Source organism: Equus caballus, chromosome 20, assembly GCF_041296265.1.
Source record: "Equus caballus isolate H_3958 breed thoroughbred chromosome 20, TB-T2T, whole genome shotgun sequence".
Lineage (NCBI taxonomy): Eukaryota > Metazoa > Chordata > Mammalia > Perissodactyla > Equidae > Equus > Equus caballus.
The window spans coordinates 8,102,299-8,116,353 of record NC_091703.1 but is presented as its reverse complement, the minus strand read 5'-3'; the positions used below and the strand labels follow the sequence as shown (position 1 = coordinate 8,116,353).

Sequence of the window (14,055 nt, the reverse complement as noted above, 5' to 3'; positions counted from 1 at the left end):
GCATGGATGTTAGCTCCGGGTGATTCCTCCTCAGCAAAAAGAAAAAAAGTGTATTGAAACTCTAACTTGTCAGTCTAGGCTTCTTTGAAAAAAGATGTTACTCTTATTGCCAGATGATGTTTTATTCGGGTAGCAGAAAAACAGACAAGGTATGAATAGTCTTTCAAAATGCATGATTTGGTGCAATAAGTGAAATTTAAACCAGATGTCAATGAACAATTAGAGAAACCTAAAACCAAAAACAGTAGCATGAAGTAACAATGACAGCCACAACAAACCAGTACAATAGAAGCATAATGGTCTTTAGGATATATCACAATTTACTAGCCTAAATTTTAAATTAGCCTCAAAGAACCACATTACAGAGGAATGAAGTCAACTAGGAGACTTTGGTTTGTTACTGAACTTCTATAATACGTAAAGTAGACTCAGAATTTGAGAGAAGGAAGGGACTTTTAAAGGTTTTGCAGTCAACAAAGTCAGTGAGAATGTTCCGGTCAGTGAGGGTTTTGGAGCCAAATATCCCAATTCTACTTCTCAGTTACCTAGCCTTGGGAAAGTTAGTTAATCTTTCCAGATTTTGGAAACAGGATTTTAAGAGCATTGTGCAAGGAATTTTGGCACTTACCAGTATTTGGCCTAATTGTCCACAAGTGAGCACCCATCCCCAGGTAATTCGACCAAGGCCACATAGCTAGTTAGGCGTTGATCCCCCCCCATCTGGTCTTGGACTCTACATTCCCTGCTCTTAAAAGCTTCCTTCATTTGTTTGTCCTTGGGAAGCTAAGAACATACTGTATCCAGAGAACTCAAATCAGACACCGCTTCTTTCTCTGTGGAATGCAGAAGCGGCTCCTTGAAGAAACTACTACCCAACCTGCAACTACCTTATAATGATAATATTGATCACAGTATCTCCCATAATTATCTGAAAAGATGATTGTAATATCATCAGGAGGTATTATATGATAGTTACATCAAGGTATAGTGAAAAGAGAAGTAGAGAGCTTCTAACATTACCCCGTACTAGCTGCGTGACCCAGGCAGATCCCTTCACCTTTTTGAGCTTAGGTTTTCTCATCTGAAAAATGTGGATAGGAGTCCCTCTCTGTCTATCTTATAGGAGTCTTGTGAAAGACAGGTGAAATAATGCATATAAAAGGGTTCTGTAGATGACAAGGTGCTATTTAAATGTGATTTCATATTATTCATTTATGCAAGTTCTTTGAAGAGTTAGCACAAATCAAAGAGTGATTATTATTGAAAGTAAATTTGTTTGCAATGTGCTTCTTTCGTGTGCGTGCTCTCAACGTCTTTGGTTTACGTAATGATAAATCATAAATATGGCACCAGATGTTCCCTGGTCCCTGAGTTCTCAGAAGCATGTCAGAAGATGTCCGGGATGACCACTGAGAGAAATTCAGGGCGACCTGGTAAAGCTCCTGCTGTCTAAGGCTCGCAGCAAAGAAGGCAGATGGCTTAACTCGTTAGTGCTTCATTTATAAGTTGTTTGATGTTTAATCCAATGTACTTTATTTGCAAAAGTCTCTTATTAAGATACAAAATTTTCCGAATGAATATAAAAATCCTTTAATAATAATTATCTAAATTCACATCCACAAAAATAACATGCAGTTTTTTCATTCCATTAAGGTTTGTTATATACTATCCCCATTCTCTCTTGAAAAGTATGGTTGAATGTAGAATAAGCTCATTTTTTGGTTTCCAAATTCAGATGAGGCTCTGGACTACTATATTTTCACAAGTGATTTAATTTCCAAAGGACAAGCAAAATGAAGATTGAAGTCTAAGAATAGCACTGACACTGTGCCCATCATTACTGCAATGTTAAGAGAGATTCTTATCCGGTGCAGAACTCCAAATTGTCTTATGACAGAAAGAGCTAAATACCAAACTGACATTTATTATCTCCCAAGCTTTGTTTTGTTCTAGGTTATATTCCCTCTTTACTTAGCCATCTCCAAATGAAATTCAAATCTGCCACTTTCCTGTACTGACCCACATGAAATGGGACATACATTTACTTTTTTCTCCCATTAGGGGCGAAAAGTTTGCTCCAAGTTCCCACAGCTCGTGCTCAGCACTCCCTGTATTTCTGAGATGACTGGAAAAGGCAGATACAGTCTGAAGCCGTGGCATAGAATTTTATGGTTATGCTAACCAGTTTGTTTATTAATTTGTCTTATTTTCATAAAGATGTCATTAAATATAAATGCCTTCTTATACCCATAAGTGGAAGGAGAACAATATGCTGACCACACAGCTGCCTGTTCTTTCTGCTTTGGGCAAACGGATCAGGAGTGTGTCATCAACCTGTGTGGAGTCACAGACTCTCTCTCTCCAGAAAATTGCACAAATATACAAAATTTTTCATTCCATTTCTAGATTTACAATGGACAATTTTAGATAACAATTGACCTCAGAATAAGAAACCCTAAAGAGTGAGGAAGACAATATCTTCACTTAATTTCTTTTTAAAAGGCCCTTTATGTGCTCCTCTGGCTCTGTGCATGCAGCGCATGAGAGATCGATTTTGCTTTAGTGTCTGACTGATGGGTGCTTGTCCAACAACAGTGGATCCCAAAAGCCATTCCAGAAGGATATCAGTTTCCATATTCCTTAACATGTTGAGGAAAAATGAGCACAATCAAGGGCGGGGGTGTGTGTGCTAGGGTAGGGTTTTTATTCCCTCACATCCCCTTCATTCCTTTTTCTTTTCCTTTGGGAAAGAACAGCCTTTATTAGGAAAATAATACCTGGGGCTATTCCATAAGAAGTAGCTGATATTAGCAAAAAGGGATGTTTTTGATGTGTTTTGGTTGTTCATTTGTTTTGTGATGCTCCACTCCGAGGAACTTGAAGGACCTGAGGCCTCCTCCCTCGAAACACAGTAAGGACCTGCCTTCACATGTCTTGGCTGGAGACAGAAGCAACATCAAAACCTTAGGGACCTGGCGAGGCTCACCTAGGATGGAGCTGGAACCCTGGGAATGAACAGGAGAGGGGAAACACTGAGGGATATGTGGGGAGGTGGAGAGAGGAGTGAAAAGGAAGCAACATCAGAGACAGGAGGACACCCTAAGTGAGTTCTTTATGGGCTGAATAGTAACTTGAAAGGAATAGCAATAAAAAAAGTTTTGCACCATTACGTGAACTCTCTATTGTATGTGATCTTCGTATAGTAAGAGAGTTTCCTTTCAGGTAATGAGCTGAACTAGTTCAAACATTACACTGTTGATGAAAGGTTGACAACTCATTTCTTGAGGAACGCTGGCCTTTATTCAGATAGAATGTATGCTTCCTGCGTTGGGAAAGTCTTGCTGTGAAAAAATGTCAGCTGAACTAATGGTGCAAACAGTTGGCAGACCTGTAGCTGGTCCCTGGACCAAGTTTTGAGTAGCACTGAACTAAAAAACGTCTAAAGCAGTTGAAATTAAAAATAGAGAACTTGGGGTCTAAAATCAGACGAGTCTAAACTGGAATCTTGTGAGCGCTCCTGGGCAAGTTACTTAATTTCTCACTTTATTTGATCAGCGGGAATAATCACACTGGTATCTGATTGGGTTGTGAACATTTAAAGGGAATAATTCCCATGGTGTGTTTTGGCGAGTGGTAAGCACTCAGTAAATGTTAGCTGCTGATATTACTTTTCCTTATTTACTCATTACACATTTATTAAGTGCTTAGTCCCTACCAGGCCCTTGCTAAGTAGCAGGGATACAAAGATGAATGAAACGCAGTCTTTCCGCATAGAAACCTCATCGCTTAGGTCCTTTCCACTTCTGAGACTCTAGACCAAGTGAACACATTGTGGGTGAATCACTCTTATTAATTCCTCCACAGCAGGCTGAGTGAGTGCAGGGGAAAGATTAGCATAAATGAATACTTCAAATACAACGAAATGAAAATTTCAAATTTGTCTGCAAGAACTGGAAAACACCAACTCCATCCGGTTGAAGCAAGGAAACATGTTGGCTCGTGGAAGTGAAAGCCCAAGGCAGGGTCAGCCTCAGTGCTGACTTCATCCTGTGGTTCTGGATCCATTTTTCCTGGCAGTCCTTTGACCTAGCCTTTCGCAAAACATTGGTCTCACCTCTGAAGTGTTAGAGAGAGAGAGTGATAACATTTCAGATTTTACATTCTGCACCCAACCAGGTCCAGAGAAGGAGAGCAGAAATTTTCCCAGAAAAACAAAAATGAACTTTCCCAGAACCCTTGGTTTCAGTTTTCCCAACTTAAGTCACATGCCCATTTCCAAATTAACCATCAGCAAAGGAAACTGACTACTCCTAAACCTGAGGCTCTCTAGAAAGATCCCGAAGGAGAAAGCAACAGTGTTCCCAATAGGTGTTATGAGAAAAAGACAACAAAACCTTCCAGGAATTCCCACAGGAGAGAAGAGCTGCACAAAAACCACACTGAACGTCAGATCCTGGAGAGCATTTACAGATCCTCTGTTCAAATTACTCACTCCATAGAAAAGGACCTCAAGACCAAAAATAAATTAAGTGAATTGCCCAAGGTTGCACAGCCAAAGGTGGCCCCGCTGTGACTCTCATTTAGGCATTATTGTTTCAAATCTATTGTGCTTTCAACACCAGCTACTTTTTTCTCATCTTAACTAATAAAAACAAAAACAAAGCACGTAATTCTGATTGTTTTTCCATTGCTTGGGGATTCCAGCACCGGCGGGGACCATAAGGCGTACTGAGGAGAAAGGTTAGTGCAGTTTATGTGATATAATTTGTTCATAATACCCTTTAGTTTCTTTTGAGGATATAGATTACCTTTCAACATTCTGGTCTTGTGTGGTTATTTTGTCCCTTATCAATAAAATTTTAAAAGGGCATCCAGTGTTCTGAAAAAAGAGCTGTAGTACTTGGGGAGCGAGCTGTATTAATTTGTGATGACTATTGTTTTGTGTCATAACCTTCTCTATCTTATTGAACCAAGTTTTGTTGTGGATGGATTCTTTGAGTTTCATTGTCTAGCTGTGCAGAATTTTAAAATTATTTGGAAGAAGTTCCTTATTTGGAGGTTTTGCTTACTGCATTATTTTATTGTATTTGGAGTGAATCCCAGGGTAACTCTTTTTCTAGCGATCACCTTCACATACTGTAGGCCTTACACTTAATTATTCTAAAAATAACCACATGCAGTTTAGTGGCCTTTTTTTGGTCCGTGTCTCTGTAACAATTTTTTGGGAGGAAGAGATTTGTGTGAGAAGTCTCACTGGTTTCTCTTTGAGGCCAGCAACTGAATATTTAATGTAAATCTCTAATGTCAAATCCTTAATGTAAAAAAATCAGTCACTAGGCCAGCAGACTAAGCCTTTCATCTGGCCTGTGACCGCTCAGCCTCTTCCGTTCTGTACCATGTTTAAGCGGCATTTTAGTGTGGCCGCATAAAGATATATGTAAAACTGCTAATACTTTTGGATACATAGTCCCCTTGACTCCGTTGCTCAAATCCCACTCAGAGGTTCTTGATTTCAGAGAGAAAGAATTCTGATGTTTGAATGAAGTGTCTAGCTCAGGCGTATTTAAACCATAGAAGCTGAAGTTTCCCTTCTTATCCTCTCAGTGTTTTCCAATGAGTATTGTACCATTTCTAAATATTTGATGAAGGCAGTGAAGTGGATTAGCCCTCCACACTTCGGTGACTGGTGGATTTACTCCCAGCTGGAAGCAGTTCTGTCCTAGGAATATCAAAATCAGTGACCTTTTGGTTGTCAATTTATTTCTCCATCTGTCCCACAATGTGGATGTGAGAGATCGGGTGGAAGCGCTTCCCTCCTTTTAGGAGTCGATATGTTGATTCATATATATTGAGTTTCTCTGGCAATTCTTCATACCTGCCATCTCCCTTCACTCGAGGGAAGACAGCTCACAAGTGACGAGTGCAGAGATAAAGTCAAGATTTATGATTCATTCCAAGCTCCTCTTTTTAGATATAGTTTCTCATAGTATCTTCTAGGATTCTAGTCCCTTTACTATCCCAAATGAAACTATCTATTTTTTTTTTCTAGCTAGGTAATGTTAATTCAGATACAATGCTATGACTGGAAAAAAGAATAATGTTATAGAAAATGTGCGGTAATTTTCTGAATTGTCAGTTTTGTCACGTGGGGAGTTGGACCACTGTAAACTCTCTTAACAGTCTATGAAACATTGTTATATACTCGTCAATAGTCAAATTAGAGATTGCTTTTTCTTATTTACTCATTACACATTTCACACCTGTTTATTTCACTCTCACTTAAGGATCTGACCAGGTGGTCCAGGGCTGGAATAGGTCCAGGTCCACATCCATCAGGAGTTTGGTTTCTTTCAATGGGCTCCATTCACTTCTCTTGCGGCTTCCTGCTTTTGATCCACCTGGCTGCCTTATCTCCGGCCATTACCTTCACATTCCAGCCAGAAGAAAGGAAACTAGAGCAAGAAAGGGCACGCCCCACCTTTAAGGGCTCACACCAGAAATTTTACACACATCTCCATTTATATCCCATCGTCCAGAGTTCAGTCAGCAGGCCATAACTAGCTACAAGAGAAGCTGGAAAATAGGATTCAGCTGAAACAAGTGCTCAGCTAAAAATTGGAGGTTCAATTACCCTAGAAGAAAGAGAAAAATGGATATTAAGGGATGGCTAGGAATCTCTATTTCAATATATATGACAGAATCATTATTTCGATAACTTAATTTTTCATCTCTTGTGCAAAAAACACAAATATATTTGTTTTTCCCTAGAAAAAATATGTATGCCCAAACATACTCACCATATCTGAAGCCAAAGCTGAAACAGTCCTAGTTTCCGGATATACTATTTACTTTAATAATATCTGTGTTTATTGTGAATGATAAATCTTTGCTATGGATTTTTTAAATGATAAAATATTTTACATTGAGCGCCTATGGCCATTTTAGTTTACTGGATTAATCCAATAGGTGATGGATTTACCTGTTGAACTCTTCCATGAGAAATGAATTTCAGTGCAGCAAATAAGCAATTCAGAGAGAAAGAGAAAGAATGGCCCCACACATGAGCTTCACTTAGACAATTTAATTAGGTGCTCATTGCTCACTAGACATCCTGAGATGCCAGGATCTCCTGAGAGCCACATCAAGAGGAGTTTCAGAGAGAAAAACAGGATAAATAAACAGGGTCGAGCCACCTGTCGAAGGGGCTAACATGGCTAAAAGGTTATGTACCATCCTCAAGGAGCGAGCCGAGAAACCCGAAGGAAGGACATGTCTGCTGGAAGATTGGCAGCCCAAGTCCACTGACGCCTCAGCTGCGGACGATGGTGAGCATGGAGGGTATTCCCGCAAAGCCTCAGTGTGGTGTGTAGGGAGTGCTGCTGTGGAGCCTTTTCAAGTGCTTGTCAGCATGAGAGGTGAGCTTGCCCAGTTGTTTGGGGCTTGCAGGCCAATAGGGTGTTAACTTTGGCAACAGGGGACCCACCTTCGGAATTTCTGTTTCCCTCCATCAGTAAAGGCACCAGTCCCTGCAGCCGCATCCCCCCAACAGGAATCCACAGGACTCCCTCTATCTGGAGCCTCGGGAGCTTCTACAGAGAGCAGTCAGGTGTCCTTTCACATGGAGTCAAGGGCAGAACTGTGCCCCTCAGTCCTTGACATCTCCCAAGCAGCCCTGGCATCTCTGCAGTGACACAAGCCATAGCTGTCGCCCTGTGAGTCGCAATGCAGTCCAGGACTGGAGCTTTACCCAGGGGCACCTGGACCAATATCTTCTTCTAGAAGAGGTTTACTCATCATCAATCTGAAGGATTATAGCATAAACCAGAACACAGAAGGGGCTCCTGAGTACTCGGGGAAAAAAGGAAAAGAGCACTCAAAAGTCACCAGTTAAATGGACTGAGGCTAAAAGCCCTCATTCCCCAAAAATGAATAGGAAAAAAATTAGAAAGGAGACTAATGTCCATGAAGGGATGGCTGACATCAGGACAAACCCACAAAACCCTGCAGTATACAGCTCCCTCTAAAACAGAAATGAGAGTCAGAATATACAAACAGACAAGAGCCAGACTGTATATAAAAATAGAGCTCCGACCCACAAGCTGCAGCAACCAGCCCAGGAAACCAAGCCCTTATCTACAGTAACCAGCCCAGGAAGCCAGCCTGCTCTAAGGCAGACCAGCAGGAAGCCGGATTGCTATCTCCAGTAACAATCCAGAAGGCGAAACCATGACTTCTGTGACAACTGACCCCAAATGGTCAGGACTTAATTAATGATAGCTTCTCTAATTTTTCTCCCCACTTCCAACTTAGGACCAATCAGAGAAAGCATCATATGCATCCCTACCCAGCCACATGAGATGCCCCGCTTCTAGTTAGCCCATCTCCGGCTCCTCACGCCGACAGCCTGCAATCAGGACACACCTGAAGTCCCCGCTTTGTTCCACTGTAAAGCTTTCCTGCTCCTCTGCCTCCCTTTTAATCTCTGCCAAACACAAGAGATGATGGCTGATTCCTTTGCTGTAGTGAGGTCAGAATAAACGGCCTTTCCTGTTCTCATTTGGCTGGTCTTCGGTTATTTCCACAGAAACTATGTACCCTGCAAAACCAATCTCATTAACTCTCAGTGCAAACTCCTCATTAAATAATCACCTTTATTATCATTAACTATCACCTTTATTCTCCTCTTCCAGAAACCCTTCTCCTCTCTTTTCCACCCACCCATATCATGCCCATGCTTTGAAAGCCTGCGGCCTCCAAAACCCTATCTCAGGCTAGTCTGAGGACTTTGTCCACGTTATTCTCATCACCTCCTGGAGGCTCTTGGCGTTCACTGCCTCTAGTGTGCATTTAGGATGGGGATTATTGGGTCCTGTGTTATTGGTTGTCTTATTCTCTAGTTGGAATGTATTTGAATGTCTTCCCACAAAACCCTGCGCTTTCATTAAAGGGTCTCTAACAGCAGTGCTACTCAAAGTAGGGTCCACAGACAGCTTCAACATCCCCTTGAAACTTTCTAGAAATGCAAATGAATTGGACGCTGCCCCAGACCTAGCAAATCAGAAGTTCTCCAGGTGATTATCACACTAGATTGAGATACGGCCTCTGGCCCTGTTCTTAGGTCACAGGAAGTGTTTGATGAATACTTGCAGAATTGAATTGATTGCTTCCCTTTGAATGAACCAAAGCTTCAAATAGAAGCACTGCCTTCTGCCTTAAAGGACTGAACCAATGCCTCTGAACAATGCCTCTTTGCCCCGAGAACACAGGGTAAAACACACATTAAAAGGCAGCTCCTCCCCACACATCCAGCCTTCACACACTTGAGAAACTTCAAGGAGCTGAGGTTTTTATGGTCTGCGATGAGTGAGTTAAATACTAGCAAATTCAGACTTAACAATAGTGCGAAGCTGCCTGCCAGACCCAAAGTGCTTCAGAAGAAAGGAGGCTGACAACCACGGGGAGTGCCAGTCCTAAGCAGGGGCTGGATCAAAAGCCAGACACAAGTGAATGGAGTCTTGGGACCTTCAAGCAGTCACCACAAGAGAGGGGCTATCGCCCATGCAAATCCAAGGTACAATCGCCGCGTGAACCGGTCAGGAAATGGAATAGTTCCATCAAGTCAGACTGCCAAAAATAAAGTCTTCTTCTTTCTCCCTGATCATAGCTACTTATGCAAAAGCTGGACTCTGTAAACAGGTGGAACCAATTGAAGAAGTCAAGGCTATGACTACTATTACTATGGAAAGAAAATCAGCTGTAGTAGGCAGATCCTGGATGCCTCCATTAGCTTCACTTTGAGGAAGGAAGGCCGGATGACCAGCTGTTTCTTTTGTTTGTTTGTTTGGTTTTTTTTCAGAAAGCATATGAAGTTTGGCAGGAAAAAGAACTTCTGAGATTAGAGAAAACAGAGTACTGGCCTTGCATGCAGACCCCTGGCAACCAGCAACCCTCCGGACCCTGTCATCCTTGTATCACAGTGTTTTCTAAATGGTCCATGGGGTTCTTTGGTCATGGGGCTGCAAAGGGAGTCCAGGCACAGACTGTGAGAGCCGCTAGCTGGCTGCACTAAGGGATCCAGAGACAGTCTGGTACAAAATCAGGGCTGCTTCTGCTAAGGGGGAGGGGAACGTCCCCTGGACCCAATAGCCTCAGATCACACCTACCACATAAGGATGTTTCAGACGAACAGCCGGCTTCATTTTAAACAGGCCTTGCCTCTGCTGCACAGAGTTCATATTTTTCTTAAGAATCAAACTGAAATTAGAAAGTGGAGCCTGAGGTGTGTTGTTGACAATGCTCTGTGTGCTGTGCCATCAATGTGAAAAACTGATAATAAAAAGCAAATATATAAATAGCCCAATAATTCCTGCATCTCCCCTCCAAAGGAAAAACATGAAAATTCCACGCCAAGTTGTGAGCCTTCCTGCGGATAGGAAGGCTGGTCAATACATTAAAGCCACCTTAAACTGTGAGTCTTATCATGGAACCATCTTAGCAATTAGACACGACAGTGCGGAATAAAGAACTAAAAGCCAATTACGGGTCCCCTGGGCCCTAGAGAGGCTTCATAAAAAATTAATGCAGAGTAGAATAGAAACCATCTGAACCGCAGCTGGTGAACACGTGCAACGTGCTTTGATCGCCGAGACCCAGAAACAAAGAGCTTTTTCTGTTATCATTTGTTAGATTGGAAAGTTCTTCTGTCATATTTCCTGCCTGTGCTGAAAGGCATTTTTAGATTAGAGAAGAAGTAGTGGGAAGTGAGGGCTAGAGTGAGGATGGTAGTTAGCTGGTGTATTCAGAATGACTACATTGTTCTAACGTGCTCTGGGTAACCAAGGTGCTCCACAATACAAGGAGCAGAATTCCATAAGGTGGAGCCATCAGAAGGAGCTCTCGAGGGGAGAGTATCAGGGTTAAAGGTCCAGGATGGATGGCAAATGCTGCTCTTTCCTCTCACTGACGAGCTTAGGGGCTGACTGTAAGCCCAGGAGGGACAGGACGATTTCTCTCTTGCTCCCCGCTGAATCCCCCACAGCACCCAGTAGAAGCCCTGGTGAATACAGAGGCGGATAAAAACTAGTCTACTACTGACAAAGGTGGGTGGAGGCCCCCCCACCCACAGAGATGCCTTCCACTAAGTATGCAATAGCCACCTCCCTTTATGGTCTCCCACTCCCTACACTTAAAAAGCCCTGGGCAAGTGCCTGCTCCCTAAGTCTCTGCTCAGAGGAGAGATGCAGTCATCATCTTGCAGGAACAGTATGAGTCTAACTCTAGAGGGACCTTGGAACATGTAGGTTTGAAGGGAAAATTTGAATACGAGAGAGATGGTGGCTTGGCAAAAGTGTATTTTATCTGATACACTGGATTTGATTTTTAAAAAACTTTAGTTCAAGTCCCAGATGTGTAACTTACCAGCCGTGTGATTATGAGCAAGTCCCTTTGCCTCTTCCAGCCTCAGTTTCCTTATTTGCGTACAGAGATATTGCAGAGGGTTGTTCCGGGAATTAAATAGCCGTCATGAAAGTGCTCTGTATGGTATAAGTTACTAGGCAACGACAAGGTATTAATATTGCATAATAAATCCCAACTGTGTTTTCTCTAATCCATCCCAATTTCAGGAGTTATAGAAGATACAATTGCCTTTTTAGATGAAAGAATTTTGAAGGCAAATGTTAAAGATCAAAATAAGATACTTCTGATTTCTTTATCTTTCTCTATACTGTTCAACTCTATGACACCCATCATGTGTATATATAGTACATATATATGCTTTACGTATATCATATATTCTATAAGAGATGAATATCCAAAATATGTAAAGAACTCATACAACTCAACAACAATAAAAAACCTGATCAAAAAAATGGGCAGAGGATCAGAACAGACATTTCTCTGAAGAAGACATACCAATGGCCAACAGGCACATGAAAAAGTGCTCAACATCATTAATTATTAGGGAAATGCCAATCAACACTACAATGAGATGTCACCTTACACCCATCAGAATGGCTGTTATTAAAAAGACAAGAAGTAACAAGCGTTGAAGAGGATGTGAAGAAAAGGGAACCCCCATACACTGCTAGTGGGAATGCAAACTGGTGCAGCCACTGTGGAAAACAGTACGCAAAACTCTCAAAAAATAAAAAATAGAAATACCATGTAATCCAACTAATCCGCTTCTGGATATTTATCCAAAGAACACAAAAACACTAATTCAAAAAGACATATGCACCCTTATGTTTGTTGCAGCATAGCCAAGACCTGGAAGCAACCTAAGTGCCCATCAACGGGTGAATGGATAAAGAAGATGTGGTGTTTATATACACACACACACACACACACACACACACACACACACACACACAATGGAATACTACTCAGCCATAAAAAAGATGGAATCTCGCCATTTGCAACACCATGGGTGGACCTTGAGGGCATTATACTAAGTGAACTAAGTCAGAGAAAGACAATTACTGTATGACTTCACTTATATGTGGAAGATAAATAAAAAAACACATGGATATGGAGAACAGATTGGTGGGTATCAAAGGGGAAGGGGTTGGGGGCAGGGTGAAAGGGGTAAAGGGGTGATGGATGGCTACTAGCCTTTTGGTGGTGAACACAATACAATCTATACAGAAGTGAAAATATAATAACGTATGCCTGAAATTTATATAATGTTATAAACCAAGGTTACTTTAATAAAAAATTAAAAATAAATAAAATGTACACTTTATATGTATGTAAATATACATACATATATATCATAGAATTCCTAAATAATAAGAGGATTATGTCCATATGAAAATTAAAATATATGCTGTAATAATAAATTACATAGAGAGAGAGAAAACAGTATTATTAGGAAAATTATGGAAATTATTACTCTCATGGGACTAGAGATAGAAAGAAGTCATGCCATATTAGTCTCAAGTTGATTTAATTAACTCGATTGTGTTCCTCTATGATATACTTCATTTTTCTTTTCCTATAGCACTAACTCCCTCTCAAAATGAGATCTTGCCTGAAGTTACCGAGTTTATGTGGTTGAAAGCGATGCAAGCGGGGAGAGAAGAGGGTGGTGGAAGTGGCTCCGGGTCTTCAGTAGATGTACTATAATTCATGGATACCACGTTTCTGAGCCAATAGTTTCACACTCAGCCTGTAGAAGATATACGGTCCTCTCAGGGAAGGGCAGTCGTTAGCAAGGTTTGCATAACGGTTCCCTGGCCTCGTGGCCTAGGACTGCCCCGTGCTTCCCTCTGTATTTTCTCCCTGATTAAAACAAGTTTGATTTGATGGACATAAAAGCCCTGGGATAAGTGGCCCAAAGAAAGTGTGGAGGAAAGGGAAATACTATGGTTTAGACTGTAAATGGGTAACAGGTTTCTATTGGTGAGTGGGGTCTGGGCACATATAAGGTCAATAAGGATTACTACATATGAATAAAGCACTTTAGGAAGCATGACTCATACTTGCCTTTGCAATTATTTGGTGCTCCCTTTTTTGTGGCTCTTAGATTTGGAAACCAAGGTTCCAAGTGAGCGGCTGACTGTTCAAGGCAAGAAACGAAAGAAAACAAAACAGGCTCTCCATGCACAAGTCACTGAAAGCCTTGACTGCCTATTTTTTGTCACTAACCCACATTGCTTTCATCGATCAGAGATATTCTACTGACTTCAACTCATTAATTAATCAACACATATTTTGAACCTAGCTTATATGCCAGGTTAGCTCCGTATGAAATATATTTGTCATGGGAGCAAAAAGGAAAATATTTTGCAGTCTATGAAATCATTGAAACAGACTTGTCAACTAAATTCCAAAAGACTAGCTTTTAATATAGTTTCCCCCTCTGGATTGCATGCCTTAAAGGAAGATATCATTTTTTATTCGTTGCACGGTCCACCAGTAGTATTAGCTAAATATTGTTTGATTAATGTCTCTCAGTTATTTATTGGCGTGTAACAAACTGTCCTAAAGCTTAGTAGACTAAAATAACAGCCACTTTATTTAATCACTCAAAATTTTATGATTTTGGAGGGCTCA

At 41.2% G+C, this 14,055-nt stretch overlaps 1 long non-coding RNA gene across 1 annotated transcript; it reads right to left on the bottom strand.

The window, feature by feature from the left end:
• Positions 1–6,228: 6,228 nt before the first annotated feature.
• Positions 6,229–10,824, bottom strand: LOC138919587 (uncharacterized). Its single transcript, XR_011429883.1, has 2 exons — positions 10,164–10,824; positions 6,229–6,632 (listed from the first exon to the last, which is right to left on the bottom strand). It is a non-coding gene; the product is annotated as an uncharacterized lncRNA (long non-coding RNA).
• Positions 10,825–14,055: the final 3,231 nt, after the last annotated feature.